This window comes from Mustela nivalis (genome assembly GCF_964662115.1).
Source record: "Mustela nivalis genome assembly, chromosome: 4".
Lineage (NCBI taxonomy): Eukaryota > Metazoa > Chordata > Mammalia > Carnivora > Mustelidae > Mustela > Mustela nivalis.
In genome coordinates, this window is record NC_139023.1 from 57,859,141 (window position 1) to 57,879,899 (window position 20,759).

At 36.7% G+C, this 20,759-nt stretch overlaps 1 pseudogene across 1 annotated transcript; it reads left to right on the forward strand.

The window, feature by feature from the left end:
- The first annotated feature begins 5,123 nt into the window (after window positions 1-5,123).
- LOC309863886 (ubiquitin-conjugating enzyme E2 C pseudogene) lies at window positions 5,124-5,589 on the forward strand (annotated as a pseudogene). The gene has a single exon. The product of its transcript is annotated as a ubiquitin-conjugating enzyme E2 C pseudogene (transcript).
- The last annotated feature ends 15,170 nt before the right edge of the window (window positions 5,590-20,759 follow it).

Sequence of the window (20,759 nt, forward strand, 5' to 3'; positions counted from 1 at the left end):
GCTGCTTCCTGGACTCCCCTTCAGTATGAAAACACTTGAGAAGAACTGCAGGGGTAGAAACTCAGGTCCAGGCTAATGAGGCCTGCACTGCCCATAAAATGGCCTTGTGGAATCGGCTGATGTGTCATAGAAGCTCACAGCTCAGACCAAAGAAACCAGTCAGAGAAATAAGATGACCACTTTATAGAGTTAAAAACTAAAATTCCCCCAGGCCTGTGTGTATAGTGGTATTTTATGTGAAGTTAGACTGGTGGAAGTAGAAAACAAACTCACATCTTACAACTCCAAAATTCTAGGGCACTAACCAAGTATCTTCATCCTAAAGAGATGATTCCATCATGAAGGGAAAATGATCAGTAGCTAATTGAAACACATCTACTGAGCAACTGCCTTTTGTCCAGAACTGGACTGTGTATCTTGAGATTTCATAGTAAGTGTTGGACATGATCTCAGCCACTCAGTGTCTATACCAACAATTAGTATTACAAATATTTTTGAAAACATCTCTAATGGTCATTTCAATTCTTGAATGATCCTGGTTGATCTTAAAGCCACATAGAAGAATGACTAAAACATAGACTTGGGATCCAAATTTTAAAGGTTCAAATCCTAACTCTGACACTTACTAGCTGTAACACTTAACCTTGGTCAAGTATCTAACTTGGGCAAGTTACTATCTTTCTGAGCCTCCATTCCCACCTCTGTAAAATGGAGTGATAGTAGTACATACCTCATAAGGTTGTTGTAAAGATTAAATGAGTTAGCACCTATAAAGCCCAATGCTACAATTGGGCATGTACTAAACATTCTGTCAATATTCATTATGTCTCTACAGATTGGAAAACCAAAGTAATGTGCCCTGAGGCAGTACAGGCAAGAGTGACAGTGTCAGAGTGAGAAGCCCAAGGCCTGTTGCTGTAATGACATGTCAGATGAGACACTTCTTCCTTTGACCCTTTCAGAATTGCAAAAGGAATCCTCAAGCTATCCTGCCAGCGCTGGAAATGGGCAACCCTACTTGAGTTGCATGGTGTAGGTTCTTGTTTGGCTGTAATAATCTGTTTTTAATCTTGTGTGTAAATGAATACAGAGGTTAGTCATGAGGTGCATATTAATCTAAAATAAATGAATACATTTGAATTAATCAGACCTTCAGTCTATGTAAATTGATGATTTATAATGATATTAGCACAAATTGCAATGATAAATCATTTTAAAATTAGATACAATGTTCCTTAAGGCAGCAAGGACTCTAGAGATTTGAACATAACTTGTGACAACTTTAAAATGTAGATGGGTCTGGCTGGAGCTTGAGGGTAGAAGCAAAGGGCCAGAAGACCAGAGGACAATGTAGAACCACATCCCACGCAGGGACAATGGTAATAGGGCCTGCAAGGTCACAAAAATAAGAAAAGAGCAAGAGAAAGTCAATGAAACAGACACATTCTGAATTACCCAGTTTATTTTCTGCCTTAGGACTGAATACCTTGAGCCTTTGATTCAATTCAAAGCCCAAAAAGGAGTTAAACTGAGGCAGCTTAATAAGAAGGAACGATTTCAGGGGGCTCCTCCACTTGTTGGTGATTTAAGGAAAACTAACTTTATTGAGGCTGCTGATTTCATCTGAAAAATGGCTTCACCATCCCAACTTTAAAGTACTGTTATGAGAATTAAATAATATTGGATGTGAAGTGAAAATCCCAGTTTATGAAAAACAGAGTAGTAATGTTAAAAATGGAGTCCGACTGCCTGGGTACAAATCCTGGCACTACCACTCATTGGCCGTAAGACATTCAGTTAATTCTATAGTCTTTCTGAGCCTCTTTTTTCTCCATTATGAAATGGGGATAATATTAGGGCTGATCTCTTGGATTGGTGTGAGAATTAAATGTAAACATGCAGGTCTTATAACTAAGGAGGTACTTGGTAAATGTTAGCTGTTAGTATAAATTATTGTCATTGATGTTACCATGAATCCTGGGTAGTGGTATTGTGTGAAACTGGCCTAAGAAGAAAGGAGGAACTATGATGGACATACCAATGGAAGAGAGAATATGTGGCCAGACAATCAAGGGGAGGAGGAAGAAAATATCTCTGCAGGGAAGAAAATACACAGCATCCAGACTCAATACTCTTCCCTCGTCCAAGGAAGACATTGCTGACCACATATATTATCTTCCCTGCCAACCCTTAGACCATCATTTTTTTTCATATGTGCAAGATTAATAGAACTGCATGAAGAGAGGATTACCTGAAGGTAAAAAACAGAGCAATACTTTGCAAGACAAAGAACAAGGGGTCAGAATCACTCTGGACTTCCTCTCCTGGGAATTAGCACTGTCTAGAAAATAATGAAGGTCTGTGATGAACTTAAATTTTTCCTTGTGTCCAAAACTGTGATTCTCATCTGTAACTGTTTATAAATAAAAGTACCAATGCTCTGAGATCCCATCAGAATTTTTGAACCACCTGGTTGATGGAATCATTCTGGAGCCTTAAGATAGAAACTGCAAAAAGACTGTGAAACACTGCTCCATAACCATCATGGATGGAAAGGAGAATGAGTAAGAAATAAACTGTGGCAAGAAAGCATCCTTAACTACAAGTTAGTGAGCCACAAGAAAATCTTTGTACACATGTCATAGAAGGAGGTACTGAGGCCATCTCCCAAAGGCTTCAGATGAGGATGAGGTAATCACTTTTGTGTGTGTGTGTGTGTGTGTGCACTCAAAATTCATAATTTTGAGCTCCTAACCCCCAGTATAATGTTTTTTGAAGAAAGGGTCTTTGAGAGATAATTAGGTTTATATTAGGTTATGAGAGCAGGGTCCTCCTGATGGAGTTAGTGCCCTTATAGGAAGAGGAATTTATAAGTGCCTTCATAAGAAATGTTTATCAGAACTCTCTCTACCATATAAGGATGAAGCAGGAATGTGGCTATCTGTATCCAGGAAGATCCTCGCCAGGGGCTGAATTAGCCCCCACCTTGATCTTGGACTTCCCTATACAGAACTATATGAAATAAATGTTTGTTTTTGAAGTCACCTGGTGTATGGTATTTTGTCATAGCAGCCTGGGTAGACTAATACACAGTTATTCTATCAATGGCACTTGCAAGAGTTAGAGTACAAATTCAGGATCATCACCTCATCTTTAAATTACAATATTTCTCTTGTGTGTATAAGTATGCCCGTGTGCAGGCACACACACACACACACACACACTCATACATGAAATGTGCAACATTTGACCATAAGTTGAAAAATCGAATATTAACCATTTATTCTTCTCCCTCAAAATCATACTTTCTCAATTATCTTATAACTTATAATAAATAATAATAGAATGTTTTCCTCTAGCCAAAAATAAAAGCTTTATCTCCCTGATGGTCAACTGATAGCCAACCTATCTATCAACCAGTTTTGTTCCTTTAAGTGCATAACTGCTATAACTTTGAGACATTAATTCTAAATCACCCAAAATCACCAAATAAACTGTTTCTTAAAAGGTCAAATCAAATGACTGAAAGCACATCAGAATTTTCAAAGGCACACAGCAGATTTGCTCAAAGATACCCTCTCTGGAGAAACACTCAATGTGGATCCACGAAGTCATGCACAAGGATGCTCATTTCATCATCATTTGAAACAGTAGCTAGAGTTAGGAAGCACCCTACATATCCATCAATAGGGGAATGGGTAGGCAAAGGTGTTTTGCATTGTTTCTCTTTTAATGTAGTTAACTCTATAAATACTAGATCTCCAAAAAATAGTATTGATTAAAAAATAGATGGATACACAAAAGTAAAAATGACACTTTTTAAAAATTTATTTTCAGTGTAACAGTATTCATTGTTTTTGTACCACACCCAGGGCTCCACACAATCCGTGCCCTCTCTAATACCCCCTACTTGGGAGATTCCCCCAACCTCCCACCCCCCCGCCACTTCAAACCTCTCAGATTGTTTTTCAGAGTCCATAGTCTCTCATGGTTCACCTCCCCTTCCAATTTCCCCCAACTCCCTTCTCTCTAACTCCCCTTGTCCTCCATGCTATTTGTTATGCTCTATTAATAAGTGAAACCATATGATAATTTACTCTTTCTGCTTGACTTATTTCACTCAGCATAATCTCTTCCAGTCCTGTCCGTGTTACTACAAAAGTTGGATATTCATCCTTTCTGATGGAGGCATAATATTTCATAGTGTATATGCACCACATCTTCCTTATCCATTCATCCATTGAAGGGCATCTTGGTTCCTTCCACAGTTTGACGACTGTGACCATTGCTGCTATAAACATTGGGATACAGATAGCCTTTCTTTTTACTACATCTGTATCTTTGGGGTAAATACCAGTAGTGCAATTGCAAGGTCATAGGGAAGTTCTATGTTTAATTTCTTGAGGAATCTCCACACTGTTCTCCAAAGTGGCTGCACCAACTTGCATTCCCACCAACAGTGTAAGAGGGTTCCCCTTTCTCCACATCCCCTCCAACACGTGCTGTTTCCTGCCTTGCTAATTTTGGCCATTCTAACTGGTGTAAGGTGATATCTCAATGTGGTTTTAATTTGAATCCCCCTAATGTCTAGTGATGAAGAACATTTTTTAATGTGTCTGATAGCCAAAAAATGACACTTTTTATGTCCAATAACAGGGGATAAAAATATATGTTTATAAAAAATAAAAAAATTAAAAAAATGCAAATACAAAATAACACTTTGTATTGTATGAAGATATGAAGGCAAATTCATAAAAAGGACTAGAAGACTGCATAACAAACAAAGTGGTTTACTTCAAGAAGAAGGGAAATTAGATGGAGAAAGGACATTTCTACAAGTATAAAATTCCAACTTTAATAAGGATGTATATATATGTTATTATTAGTTAATAAAAATATTATTTTTTTAAATGAAACACATATGGTAGTTGCAGTTGTGCTCTCCCAGTTCCTGCCTCCCTCCTTGCACCACCCTGGAGGCCTCCCAGAACCGCAACCCATCTGCCACCAGCGTCGCTGCACCCGCAAAAGAACTGAACCCAGTTGGGGGATGCCCAGGGCCCTGTGCACAAGAGGCTACAGCAGGAGCTGATGACCATCAGGATGTGCTACAGCAGGAGCTGATGACCATCAGGATGTCTGGTGACAAAGTAATTTCTGCCCTCGCTGAATTAGACAACATTTTCAAATGGATGAGGACCATCTATGGAGCAGCTGACACAGTATATGAAGACCTGCATCGGATGCTCTCCCTGGAGTTCCCGAGTAGTTACCCTTCCAATGCCCATGGTGAAGTTCCTCACATCCTCCTATCACCCCAACGTGAAAACCCAGAGAAACATCTGCCTGGATACCCTGAAGGACAAATGGTCTTCCAGGTATGATGTCAGGACCATCCTGCTGTCCATCCAAAGCCTGCTAGGAGAACCAAACATTGGTAGTCCTTTGAATACCCATGCTGCTGAGCTCTGGAAAAACCCCACAGCCTTTAAAAAGTATCTGCAAGAAACCTACTCAAAGCATGTCTCCTGCCAAGATCCCTGTCTGTCCAGCCTCTCTCCTTGTGTTGTCTTTTTATTTTCTTCTTAGATAGTCTGTATTTTTCTTCATTTCTGTCGAGGACTCTGTATCTTAAGCTGTGGTGTCATTTTTATTTCATCTTTGTTTTTTTAAATTAAGTCTCTGGTTGAGCCCTTGTGATGAATATATTAAATAAATAATTGTGTTTTTAAAAAATTTAAAAAAAAATTTAAAAAGCACATGAGGCCACCTAGGCCACTTGCAATATTATAGAGCAATTCTAATGCTAACTGTGCAGACGGAGTGTCAGACTCCACAGTCTAGGGGCAGATTCTCCAACAAGACTGTCCTCACTTCAAATACCTGACACAAATTTGGGAGTCCCCAGGTCACCTGCACTTTTGACCAATTAATTGCAAATCCAGAGAATCCCATGACACTTCTCAGTTTTGATAACTTGATAGAACAGCTCACAGAACTCAGGAATGTGCTATCTCTATGATTACAGATTTATTATAAAAGATATTAAAAACTTCTCAAACTCAACACACGCAAAACAGATAATCATGTCAAAAAATGGGCAGAAGACATGAACAGACACTTCTCCAAAGAAGACATACAAATGGCTAACAGACACATGAAAAAATGTTCATCATCATTAGCCATCAGGGAGATTCAAATCAAAACCACACTGAGATACCAACTTATACCAATTAGAATGGCCAAAATTAACAAGACAGTAAACAACAAGTGTTGGAGAGTATGTAGAGAAAGGGGAACCCTCTTACACTGCTGGTGGGAATGCAAGTTGGTGCATTGGAACCACACTGTTGGAAAACAGTGTGGAGATTCCTTACAAAATTAAAAATAGAGCTTCCCTATGATCCTGCAATTGCATTATTATGCATTTACCCCAAAGATATGGATGTAGTAAAAAGAAGGGCCATCTCTACCCCAATTTTCATAGTAGCAATGGCCACAATTGCCAAACTGTGGAAAGAACCAAGATGCCCTTCAATGAATGAATGGATAAAGAAGATATGGTCCATATATACTATGCAGTATTATGCCTCCTTCAGAAAGGATGAATACCCAACTTTTGTATCAACATGGATGGGACTAGAGGAGATTATGGTGAGTGAAAGGAGCGAAGCAGAGAAAGTCAAGTATCATGGGTTCACTTATTTGTGGAGTATAAGGAATAATACAGAGGACATGGGGAGATGGAGAAGACCAGTGAATTGGGGGAAATTGGAGGAGGAGACAAACCATGAGAGACTGTGGACCCTGAGAAACAAACTGAGGGTTTTGGAGAGGAGTGAGGTACTGCATGGAGCACTGGGTGTGGTGCATAAATAGTGACTTCTGGAACACTGAAAAGAAATTAAATATATATATATATATATGATAAATATAGATATAAATAAAGATATAGATATAGATCTATATATCTATATAGATATAGATATATAGATCAATCAGTCAGGATCAGGCAAATGAAAAGGAACAAGGTAAAGTCTGGGAGAGTCCTGAATGTAGAGGTCCCTGCTCTCAACCTTGTGGATTCAGGTTATGTCACACCTCTGGCACACTGATATTTTCACCAACCTGAAAGCTCCACTAAGCCTCAATGTTCAGAGGTTTTACTGGGGACTCATTATGAGGGCATAATTGAATAAATCATAAATCATTATGAAGACATGATTGAATGCAACCTCTAGGCCGCGCTTTTCCCTCTCTCCCTGGTTTTTGAGAGATCTAGCTGATCTCCCTTGGCTCAAAGCCTCAATCCTCTAATCACATGGTTTGCCTTTCTGACTTCAACAGCCCACATCATGAGTCACCTCATTAACATAAACTCAGGTATGTCTAAGGGGCTCATAAATAACAAAGATGCTCCTATGACTACAGAAATTCCAAGGATTTAGAGTTTCCTTTCCAGAACTGGAACAAAGGCCAGCCACATTCTTTATTATACAATACCAGTCCTCTGGTGACAAGCACAACTGCACCTAACTCACTTCAGGCTCGTGGATCTATAAAATGTCAAGAAGGCATACCCTATTAAATTTGGTCTCACAAGTTACCAAAGAAGTTACACATTAGACAAGACTACGGAAGAGCTGCTCGGCATTACCTATATAGATTTTATAAAAGTGATTTTGTTCTCCCACCAACAGTGGAGGAGGGTTCCCCTTTCTCCGCATCCTCACCAGCATCTGTCATTTCCTGACTTGTTGATTTTAGCCATTCTGACTGGTGTGAGGTGATATCTCATTGTGGTTTTGATTTGTATTTCCCTGATGCCGAGTGATATGGAGCACTTTTTCATGTGTCTGTTGGCCATCTGGATGTCTTCTTTGCAGAAATGTCTGTTCATGTCCTCTGCCCATTTCTTGATTGGATTATTTGTTCTTTGGGTGTTGAGTTTGCTAAGTTCTTTATAGATTCTGGACACTAGTCCTTTATCTGATATGTCGTTTGCAAATATCTTCTCCCATTCTGTCAGTTGTCTTTTGATTTTGTTAACTGTTTATATGATCTCCCTGATATGAGGAAGTGGTGATGCGACATGGGGGCTTAAGTGGGTAGGAGAAGAATCAATGAAACAAGATGGGATTGGGAGGGAGATAAACCATAAGTGACTCTTAATCTCAGAAAACAAACTGAGGGTTGCTGGGGGGAGGGGGTTTAGGAGAAGGGGGTGGGATTATGGACATTGGGGAGGGTATGTGCTTTGGTGAGTGCTGTGAAGTGTGTAAACCTGGCAATTCACAGACCTGTACCCCTGGGGATAAAAATATATGTTTATAAAAAATAAAAAATTTAAAAAAAAAAGTGATTTTGTTCTCATAAATACAAATTTTTTTTTCTCTTTATTGCTCATTGTTGTAGCTACATTTTGGTTAACTATAAGTTTATTGTGCAATATCTCTTAGCAATCCAATCTAATGCATAAAAGAGGGGAAAAAAACACAAAAACCTGTCCTATATCTGTCCCTAAGCTTTTCCTATAGCAATGCTAATACTATGAAGACTAGCCAAGTGGAGAAGAAATCTAATTATGAAGTCAGATAGATCTGGACTCAAATCCTAGTTCTGCATCACACTCTATAACTCAACCCCACTCCACATGTCTCTTACCTGCACAGCATCTGCATGTTCTCATTGAGATGATAGAGATACAAGAGATTTAGAACTGGCACATTGTAATTTCCACCCCCATTATAGCAGTCAAAGTGTGTCATATGACTTAATCTAGATACCTAGTGGAAGACACTAAAAATTTACATGGAAATAGTATCAAAACAGAAAAGGAAAAGAAATGGGGCCAGTGTGGAATCTACCACAATAGCTATCACTTTCTCAAAACTTATGCTATACTAGGATATTTGCTAAGTAATTTATATACATTAATACACAACAACATTTCAGGATTTTGCAGATCAAGAATTTTGAGCTTACACAGCTAAAGTAAATTGAAAGTCAAACAGCCACTACTAGAGGCAGAATTGGAGTTCAGACCCAAATTTTCTGACTCCAGTTCTTACCCCAGAATTATGTAGCCTTTATCAATCCCCCATACCTTGATGAAACCATAAAAGTCAGCAGAAACCACAATCATGTGGCATTAGAGTGCCTAGCTTCTATGTTGTAATATAAATCTCCTTGAAGTGTCACACTTCCCTCATTATCTAGTACTCTTTAGATTACCTGGTTATGAATTCCAGTATTGTAATGTTAAATATGGTTAGCTGGGATAAGTCACTCAACCATTCTACCTTAATTTCCTCATATGTAAAAGGAGAATAAAAGTGAAATGTCTACCTTAGAGGACTGTTATATAAAAATTAATTGATGGGATAACTAGTCCTTTATAATAAAGTATCTAGCATTTATATAGGGCCTCCTATATTCCAGGCATTATTCAAACTTTTTTTTTTTTAATTACCTCATTTAATTCTCACAGGGACCTGTAGGCATAGTACCATTATTCTTCTCAGGTTGTATTCAAGAAGACTGAGACATGAATAGTTTAAGTAACTTTCTTCAGGTCACAGAGCTAATAAATGGCAAAAATCAGAACCTAAGGAGTCAATTTGCTTCTTTCTAAAGAGATTTTATTTATTTGACAGAGAGAGACACAGCAAGAGAGGGAACACAAGCAGAGGGAATGGGAGATGGAAAAGCAGGCTTCCTGCTGAGTGGGGAGCCAATGTGGAGCTTGATCCCAGGACCCTGGGATCATGACCCAAGCTGAAGGCGGACACTTAATGACTGAGCCACCCAGGTGCCCTGGCAGTTTGCTTCTTGATTTCTACTTTCAAACTGAGAATACTAGGATTGCCAACAACATCAATGATTTTTTAATTGTGGTCAGTGCTGTGTTATTTCAGAGAAGGTACTCAGGGATTATGCCTACACAAGTGTTCTATCACTGGGCTCATTAACCCCTGTCAGAAAGGACAACCTAATGGTCCACAAAGAACTAGATAATGAACCTGGAGGACTCCCATTTCCTAAAAAGGACAGTTGAAATACTAAGGCTGTAGGTCTCCACCAGACTGGTCTTCTCACTGCAGATTAAAAACAAATAACTCTCAAGAGATCCACTTGTGAGGCCTTAAACTGGATCTTCTGACAAAGAGCTGAGGAGGCACTTAACAAAGTCAGGACCCTGAAGTGTGACTGCTTCTATGAAGATTGATCTGAATGGCTCCAAATAAATAAAAATGTGCTGGAGATGCTGTCTTTAGCTTCAAGGCCTGAGACATTTAGTGTGAGCACCAGATACACACACACACACACACACACACACACACACACACACACACAAAACCTATGACTGCTTTAAGACTGCCTATCTTTCCCAAGACCAAACCCTTTCCTTTCTGATGATTTTCCTAAGTAGAGATTGGAGAATCATAATATGTCTTCTGTTTCATCCTACAGTCAGAGTTGTGTAATACAGCAGGGAACACAGACACCTCAGAAAAACTGACTAGCTGAAACGTAGTCTAATTGTTGGGTGCAGCAGAACCAATGTCCATCCCTTGCTTTTCTGTCTTTCTTTGCTCTGCCTTTGCCCTTGCAGCTACAATGGTGTTTGGGAAGAGATGGCCTCAATAAGCATGATCATCTCCAGCCAACTGTAAACTAGAGCCCCTCTTAACCTTTCACATCATCTCACTTCTATTAATAAAAAGAAAAAAAAGCATCAGGGCAAGATGATAAAAGAACAAGGTTCAGAAACATAAACTATCTTTCTTCCAGTTTCTTTCACTTAATACATTTGTAAAAGTCATGAATTCATTTTCTTATTTATTTTTTTTAAGATTTTATTTATTTATTTGACAGATAGAGAGAGACCACAGTAGGCAGAGAGGCAGGCAGAGAGAGAGAGGAGGAAGCAGGCTTACCGCTGAGCAGAGAGCCCTATGCAGGGCTTGATCCCAGGACCCCGGGATCATGACCTGAGCCGAAGGCAGAGGCTTAACCCACTGAGCCACCCAGACACCCCTTATTTGTTTATTTGACACAAAGAGAGATCACAAGTAGGCAGAGAGGCAGGCGGAGAGATAGGAGGAAGCAGGCTCCCTGCTGAGCAGAGAGCCGGATGCAGAGCTGGATCCCAGGACCCTGGGATCATGACCTGAGCCAAAGGCAGAGGCTTTAACCCAATGAGCCACCCAGGTACTCCATGAATTCGTTTTCTAAGCAAAAGGAAGACCCTAAAAGATTTTGATTTACTTGTGACTCTTGAGAAGTGATATTTAAGGATATTAAGTCAAGTGTTAATATAGTTTATGGGTTACAAAGGAAAAGTCTAGAGTTAGAGACAATAGTTCGGGAGAAGTCCGTAGAAAGACAATGCTGCCTTTGCCACACCATTTACTCTTTCTGTATATACAAAAAGTCTAAATTCCCCATCTACCTTGCGATTAGGTTGAAGCCATGAAACTGAGTTCCAGCAAATATAAGATGGGCAAAAGTGATGTAAACTATTTCCAGCCATTCTGTATAAGCAATTTATTCTAAAGAAATAGTTGTAAAGTTGCATGAGATTATATTACAAGAGTATTCATGTAGTATCATTCATAATAGTGAAAACTCAGACCAAAACTCCAACAGGGTAGTAAATACCTGAAACTTGGTATATCTGAAACTTGAAATTGTGTACAATTTTCAAAATGAATAAAACAGTCCCAGTAAGCATGACTATTTTATGTCATACCAACCCTTCTATTGAGAACAACCTAAAAACTGGTTAAAATACATTTTAAAAAGATATTTTTTGAAGGTATCAAAAAACAACCAAGGCAGATAAAAATTAAGAGGCCAGAATCCCAAGGAAAGAGAAAGTACCAAGATGAACTGTACTCCATTGTCACTTTTATCCTTTGGGGTTTTGCCAATCTTCTGGAAGGGGTATTGAGGGTAAACAGAAAACAAATACAGTTGCAGCAGTCTCACTGAAACAGAAAGACACAAAAAAAGGAACTAAAGGTGATGAAAACAGCCAGGAGTAAAGGGGTCCAGAGAAAAGGCCACTACAGAAAAGTAAGCCCAAAATTACTCATGTAATTTTGCCCAATTACTCACTGATTCCTGACGATGAGTTTATAGAACTGGATAATGGGAAAAAAAATCAAACAAAAAGCAGCTACTAGGAAGTTTAAAATCTAAGCAAAGACATAGACATTCTTACAGAAGTAGGATGAGATAAATTGGAGACTAGAGCCCATCATGGAAGAAAACCCCAATAGAAAACCCAGATTTTAGATTGAGAACATTATAGACTAGAACCAAAAAGTAAGGAAACATATAAAAAGATAAGTCCTATAAAGCCAGAAACCTAGCTTAAATGGATAACTCCTCATATGTTATATAACTACAAGAAGAAATTAAATCTTCTCTCAAGGAAAGTAATGTCATTCAGAGCTTCTAAAATTTTCTATATACAATGTTGGGAATTTAATAAAAAACCAGAAGTCATGGCAGAACAAAATAACAAATGATCAAAAAACAAAAGAAAAAATAGACAATAGAAACTTATCCAAAGGTGATCACACAACTGGATTTCAGAAAAAATTAAAAGAAATTATAGTTAATGAACTCAATAAAATATAGGATGAGATAAAGTTTTACTATCTATAAACTGATATTTATAATATATATATCAATAGAAATTCTAAAATTGAAAGTATAACAATTAAAATCAGAATAAAAGGCAGATTAAAGAAAACAAAAGAGAAAATCAGTAAACTGAAACAAATCAGTAAAAAAATGTCCATTTTGATGCATACACAAAGAGATGAATATAGGGGAAAAATGGAAAAAGATGCATGGACTATGGAGGCAGAAGAGAGAAGAGAAACTCTTAATCAGAAAAATATTCAAAGACTGGCTGAGAACGTTCCAAAACTGGTGAAAAACAATAAGCCACAGATTCAAGAATATCTCAGAACCAAAACAACATGAATACAAACCAAAAAAGGTGACAAAAAGGACATCATAGGAAAACTATTGAAAAACGTAGACAAAGTAAAAATTAAAAAAAAAAAAAAAAAAAAAACAGGAGGAAAAAAAATCTCTTTTGACTTCTTAACAGGAATTACGGAAGCCAAAAACAATATAATGAAATTTAAAGTGCTGAGCAAAAAAACCTTACCAATCTGGTATATTTTGCTCAGTAAATTAAACAAAAATTTTTTTAAGATTAAGACCAAATACAAGAGGGGCGCCTGGGTGGCTCAGGTCATGATCCCAGGGTCCTGTGATTGAGCCCCGCATTGGGTTCTCCACTCAGTGGGAAGCCTGCTTCTCTTCCTCTCTCTCTCTGCCTACTTGTGATCTCTGCCTGTTAAATAAATAAATAAATAGAATCTTTAAAAAAACAAATACAAGAAACATAAATGAAGGAAATGGAAAAACATCCCATCTTCATGGAGTGGAAGAACAATCTTTTGGGTAATCTCAAAAAGAGTAACAAAATTATAGTGTGTATTAATGGGGGAATGTAAATTTATGTGAAATAAACTAATAGCAGAGGACATAATTTACAAAAAATAATTAAATAAAAGGGAAGAAAAACATGGAAGAAAAAATATACAGTAAAGGACAATAAGTAAATGTGAACAATGCAATAAGCAAATAATAAAACAATTTAACAATATATAAGCAACTTACAATAAATGTAAATAGGCTAAATATTTCAATTCAAAGCAAAAATTGTCACACTGAGATATTCAAGCAAGAATAAGTACACAAGTATCATATGGTTTCACTTACTTGTGGAGCATAAGGAATAACACAGAGAACATTGGGAGATGGAGAGGAGAAGTGAGATGGAGGAAATCTGGGGGGAGACAAACCATGAGAGACTGTAAACTCTGAGAGACAAACTGAGGGTTTTGGAAGGGAGGGGCTGGGGGATTGGGTGAGCCTGGTGGTGGGTATTATGGAGGACACATATTGCGTGGAGCACTGCGTGTGGTGCACAAACAATAAAGTTTGGAAACTAAAAAGCTAAAATTAAATATATTTTTTAAAAGGGAAGGAAGATTGCATGTTTATCTTGAATTAAATAAATTTTAAAAGAGAATAAGTACACAGGAACAGAGAAATATATACCAGGCAAAAAAATAATTGAAAGAAAACTTATGTATCTATATTAACCTTATAAATAGTTTTAAGGTAAAAAGTGTTACAAAAAATAGAGAAATTTTTATAAGAATAAAAGGTTATATATATATATATATCCTAAATTTCTAAACATTTAAAAAATATAGCCTTATATTTATGCCAAAACCTGACAGAAATACAAGGGGAAAAAATCTACAAATAAGTACTGATTTTTAAACAGCTTTTTCTGGTCTCTTGGGTGGCTCAGTTGTTAAGCATTTGTCTTTGGCTCTGGTCATGATCCCAGGGTCCTAGGATGGAGCCCCACATCAGACTCCCTGCTTAGCAGGAAATCTACTTCAACCTCTCCCACTCCCCCCTGCTTGTGTTCCTGCTCTCTCTCTCTCTCTTTCTCCCCATCAAATAAATAAATAAAATCTTTAAAAAAAATTAAAACAGCTTTCTCAGTAATCAATAGAGTAAATAGACCAGAAAAACAAACAAACAAAAATCAACAAGAATACTGAAATTTTGAATATCATGATTAACCAATTTAATTAAATGGTCATATATGGAGCACTACAACCAACAAGTACAGAATACACACTTATTCAAGTACACATACGACATTTACTACCTGATCATATGCTTATCTCTAAAGCATACCTCAGAAAATTTCGAAAATCAATCAACACAATGTGTTCCTGATGTCAAAGATAATGAACTAGTAATCAATAACAAAAACAAAAATAGAAAAAAAATCCCCAAATGTTTGTGAAGTAAGCAATGATGCAATACACTTATAAACACCACAAAGGTAAAATAAAATGAGAAAAGATTTGAATTATAAGAACTGGAAAAAAAAAAAGAACTGAATTATAACTACTAATAGTGTTTAAAGAAAAACGGATAGCCTCAAATACATTTAAAAAGAAATAGAAAAGGCTGAAGATCCATGACCAAGCTTTTATCAAGTAGCATGAAAAAGAACTGTAAATGAAATTCAAGGGAAATTTTAAAAAGTAAAAATTTTAAGATTAATACAATTTATAAACTTCCTGCAACTTCAAGAAAAAGCAAAATGGAAAAGGCACAAATTACTGATATCAAGGAGAAAAAGAGACACCCTCACAGTTTCTACAGTCATAAAATAATAAGACAATAGCAATGACTTTTGCAAATAAGCTTGAAAACTCAGAATAAATAGAAAGATTTCTTAAAAGTATAGTTTACCAAAACTGTCATGGAATAAATAAAAGGTCTGAATATTCCTGCATGCATTAAAGAAAGTTAATACATAAGTAAAAGTTTCCCCACAAAGAAAACTTCAGTCTACAATAGCTTAACTAGGAAATTCTTTCAGATATTCAACAAGAAATAATGCCAAACTTACATTAACTCTTCCCACGAATAGGAAGAATGATATCTCTTGTTAGGATATTAGCATAACTTCAACCCCAATATCTATCAATGAAATTATAAAACAAAATACTACAAACCAATTTCTGTAATTAGCACACACGCAAGAGTCCAAAACAAAGTAATAGCAAAGCAAATGCAAATAAAGTGACACGTGAAAAGGGTTTATTCTGCTAACAAAGATTCTCTCCTTGGCCAAAGTTTTTAATCAAGTTTCTAGGAGCCCTGCACTCAGAGGCCAAAACTTGGGCTTTTGCCTCCAGGCTATTGAATCCAGTTTTAGCAAGAATCTGCTAAGTCAGTTTAGCCAGAAGCCCTTACCCACCTTCATAATCCAAACAAATTTCTCATCTCCCATCACCACCAGGTTATATCTGATTACCCTGGCCAGCTTTCACAGCAAGAATCCTACTACTACTTCAGTTTAGCAGAGAACTGCCCTACAATCTTAAGTAATTTTTTATCTGATGCCTTCCTCCCCCAAACCTTGTCCCATGGCTATAAATCCATACTTTCCTTTGTCTTATTCTGAATTGAGCTGTATCTCTCTCTCCCTTACTGCAAAACCCCATTGCAGTAGTCCTTGCCCCTATTATAACAGTACTGAATAAAGTTGGCCTTACTATTTTAACATGAGTCATGATACTCTCTCACTAATGCTGCTATCACCTCTTCTATTCATCATTATTTTAGAAATTTTAACCAGTGCAATGAAATACAAAAAAAATTAAAATAAAAAATTAAAGTGTTATTATTCACAAAATTATAATATTAACAGAAGATGCAAAAAACTACAAATAAATTATGAAAATAAATTATTTTTAAGATTTCTGATTACAAAGTCCACAGAAATTAATTATATTTCTACATCCCAATATCAAAAAATTAAAAATGAAATTTACAAAAATATAAGTAACAATACCTACCAATCAAATACATCAATATCTAGGAATAAATATAAATTTTTAAATGGGCAGGGCTTCTACACACACACACACACACACACACACACAAATAAACATTATTAAAGAAAGTTAAAGAAGAACTAAATTAATGAAGAGTTATACCATTTTCATGGATTAAAAGACTCAATATCCCAAAGATATCCATTCTCCCCAAGTTGATCTATAGATTAAATTCCAACAAAAATCCCATGGAAATTGATGATATGATTCTAAAATGAATATAGAAGTGAAAAATATTCAGAATAGTGAATAACCTTGAAGAAGACCAAAATTGAATGATTAATATTACCAGATATCTACTCTTACAAAACCACAATTCTAAGTGTGGTGGTAAAGAAACGATAGACCATAGACTAAAAAAGAATAGAGTCTCCAGAAACAACCGTCCATATACACACTTCTGACATAGCACAAAATTTACCCATGAAATGCAATGGAAGAAGCACAAATCTTTTCAATAAATAATGCCAAATCAATGAACCTTACCTCTCTCCTCACATCACATACAAAAACTGGTTTCAGATTCATCATAAATCTCATTGTGACAGGTGAAACAGTAACACAGAAGATAATATAAGACAATAGCATCATCAGGATAGGCAAAAATTTCTCAAACAAAATGCAGAAAACACTAATAAAAGAAAATATAGATAAATTAGCCTTCAGTGAAAGATGCTTCAGAGTGGGAAGTCAAAGCACAAAATGAGAGAAGATATTTGCAATACATGTATCCAAAAAGTACTTATATTCAGAATATGTGAAGAACTCCAATAAATCTCTAAGAAAAAGAAAACAACCCAATAAAATAAAGGCAAAAGACCTGGCCAGGCACTTATCAAAAGATGATGACCAAGAGGCTAATAAGCATTTGAAAAGATGTTCAGTATGTAACTCATAAGGAAAATACAAAATAGAGCCAGAATGAATTACTATTTGATAACACAAAATTGGCTTAAATTTAAATTTGAGAAAAACTCCTACTTCATGCTGGAAATAACATAAGCAACTGGAACCCTCACACACCACCTGTGGAAATATAAATTCTTACAATCACTTTGGAAAAACTGTTGGCAATAGCAACTAATGCTGAATTTGCATAGGTCTTCTGTCACAGCAATTTCATTCCCAAGTGTGTGCCCAAGAAATAAATATATATACATGTTCATCAAAAGATACATATGTCTAAAGACATTATTCATAGTAGCCCAGAACTACCAATAATCTGAAAGTCCACCAAAAGCAGAATGAATAGGTTATAGTAGAATCATATAATAGAATACTCTGCAGCAAAAATGAACTACTACTCCACACAATAGCAGAATTTCACATCCATAACAAGCAAAAGAATCCAGACACCAAAAAATTTCATGTTAAATGATTCAGCTAATATTAATCTCAAGAAAAGGCAAAATATATCTATGGTGATGATTCAAAATAGTAGTTACATTCAGAGAGAATGGGTAAAATGACTTGGAGGGGTATGAGGGAGAATTCGGGGTAGTGTTATATTCCATCTTATTTTAAATGATGGTTACATGGTTATATTCATTTGGGGGAAAATTGTAAGAATCTGTGCTAAAGTTCTTTAAACACATTTTTTTAAGTTATGATCTGTATACATAGACATAAAAAGATGTCCAAACTAGGGGCACCTGGGTGGCTCAGTGGACTAAAGCCTCTGCCTTCGGTTGAGGTCATGATCTCAGGGTCCTGGAATCAAGCCACGCATAGGACTCTCTGCTCGGCGGGGAGTCGGCTTCCTCCACTCTCTCTCTCTGCCTGCCTCTCTGCCTACTTGTGATCTCTGTCTAATAAATAAATAAAATCTTTAAAAAAAAAAAAGATGTCCAAACTATAATATTAAATGAAAACAGAAAATTATAAAATAGTCTCTATAGTACAGGCCTATGCTGGAAAAATATACTTTTAAAAAAAAAATGTGTTTTGGACCTGGGTGACTTGGTCCATTACACGCATATGCCTTCCACTCAGGTCATGATCCCAGGCTGGGATCATGTTGGGCTTCCTACTTAGTGGGGAGTCTGCTTCTCCCTCTCCCTCTGCCCTGCTCATACTCTCATGTTCTCTCAATCTCTTCAAAAAAAAACTTTAAAAAAATAAAATAAAAAGCATAGTGTGTATGGATTCAGAAGAATATGCCACCTAGAAAGAAGGTTGAATGTGATAATAAGAGACTTCCCCTCCAAGTTTATATTCTTTATTATTTTAGGGTTCTTTTTTTTTTTTTTTTTTTTTTTTTTCACAACAAGCATAGTTACTTAACTGATGGCGATTTTTTTTTTTAATAAAGGTTTTGAAAAGCAATTGAGAAAATGAGGCCTTGAAGTAAACTATAATTCAAATAAAGACATGGCATGGAGAGACATTTAGTATAAAATAGAATTTGAATTTGATCCTTTTGCCCCAATAAATGCCTGAGCACAGGCAGTGGAAGAGGAGCCTAGATGTCTGTAATGTTTTGAGCAGGATCATAACCCCTGTATCAAAGTTACATATTTTAACACAATGCCGGAAATCAAAGGATGTTCAGGTCTTCTATTGCCCTTCTTTCATCCTGCTTCCAACCCTTAACTATATGCTGTAAAATAATTTCAACCAACTTTATTTCTCTCCAAAGTCTTCTGTATTTTCTCCCTCAGGAGTAGAATGTATTCTGCCATATTACTTTCAATTACCATTTAATAATTTATGAAATTACTCAGCATCATACCTGCAGTATTTCGGTCAGGCCCCATTACATTGTAATGAGGTTTGATTTAACATGGTCATTATAAATGCTGCTAAAGGTTAACAGGGAAAAAAGTTTCATTCCAATGCATTTGATTTCAATCATTTAAGAATAAAATAAGCATCTGTCACTAAGCATGGAAGTCCCCTTTTTTTTAAGCACCAGGGTATGATTATTTCTCTCACAAAATTTTAGCAGAATATAAAGGACTATAGTCTGGCAGAAATCCAGCTCGTGGGAAACATGGTGCAGAGCAGAAATTTCCAATGATTGTGCCATAGATTTCTTGGGCAGAACCATCTTTTGTTGTGTAATTCTGGCAAGATATTCAGCATTCCTGACCTTTGCCCACTAAGCGCCTAAAAGGTCAGTTACTGCTACAGCCAAAAGTAACCCCACAAATCTCCAAATGACCTCTTGGGGGCAGTATTTCTCCCAGTTCAATACCACTGGTTTAAAGGATTAACCACTAGTTTGCAAGTTTAGGCAGTTTCATTCTGAAACTCTAATTTATGCTAGACATAATTTGTTATGTAATCAGAGAAGAAGAAAATGTAACTGTGATCTCAATCACCTTGTAAAGAAGGTAGATCCGTTGTTTAGTGAGCCCCTACAAGTGACCTGAAAGGCCAGTCTGTATCAGCTGTTGAGAGCTGTGCCCCTCTCCCACACCCTATGTTTAGTGACCCCCACATCGGTACTTAGAAATCAGCCATGATTTTGGGAAAGCCAGTTGTTAAACATTCACCAGTATATACTGTTCTTGATGCATATGACTAAGTTTTGGATAGGAGCGAGGGAAAGAGAAAGAACTTAAAATAGGACTGAAAAAGGAACAAAGAACAGAAAATTGCAATCCTACTTTGTGGTGACCATCAATATTCAGTAAATTCTTCTCAACTTAAGAAACGCTTGAAGCAAAGGAGCAACCAGTGAAGGTGCTGAGTTTTGCCTCAATGTTGGTCTATTGATTCACTCACCAAATATTTATTGAGCACAAATCAAGTGCCAAACACTATTTTCACCATTAAGTTGTAAGAGCCATTCAAAGACAACACACATAATTACAGAAACATGAGACAGAGAAGATCCACAGAAAACTAAATTTCAGAGATATTACATACAAACTTTATGGAGGATTTTGAACATTTCCTTGGAATCAGTGAAGCTCCAAGTAAATCATACCTGGATGTGAAAGGAGTAAGGAACTGAATTTCACATGGAGAACACTAATTAAACAGAGGTTTTGTTGGCGCAAAGCATCCAATATCTTGGCATCCAATACTGAATTGCTTTCCTTCTCTCAATCCCAAAAGCAGTATCCTTCCCCCAACACTGAACCCTGGCACTTGGGAGATGCCAAACTCAAGGGAACACCAGATGGTGACCATTTAGGAGGCCATGTAACATGAAGACATCCCTCTTGGAGAAGCTCAAGGAAACATGAGATCTATCTTCAAATGTGTAAGGATCATCAGATT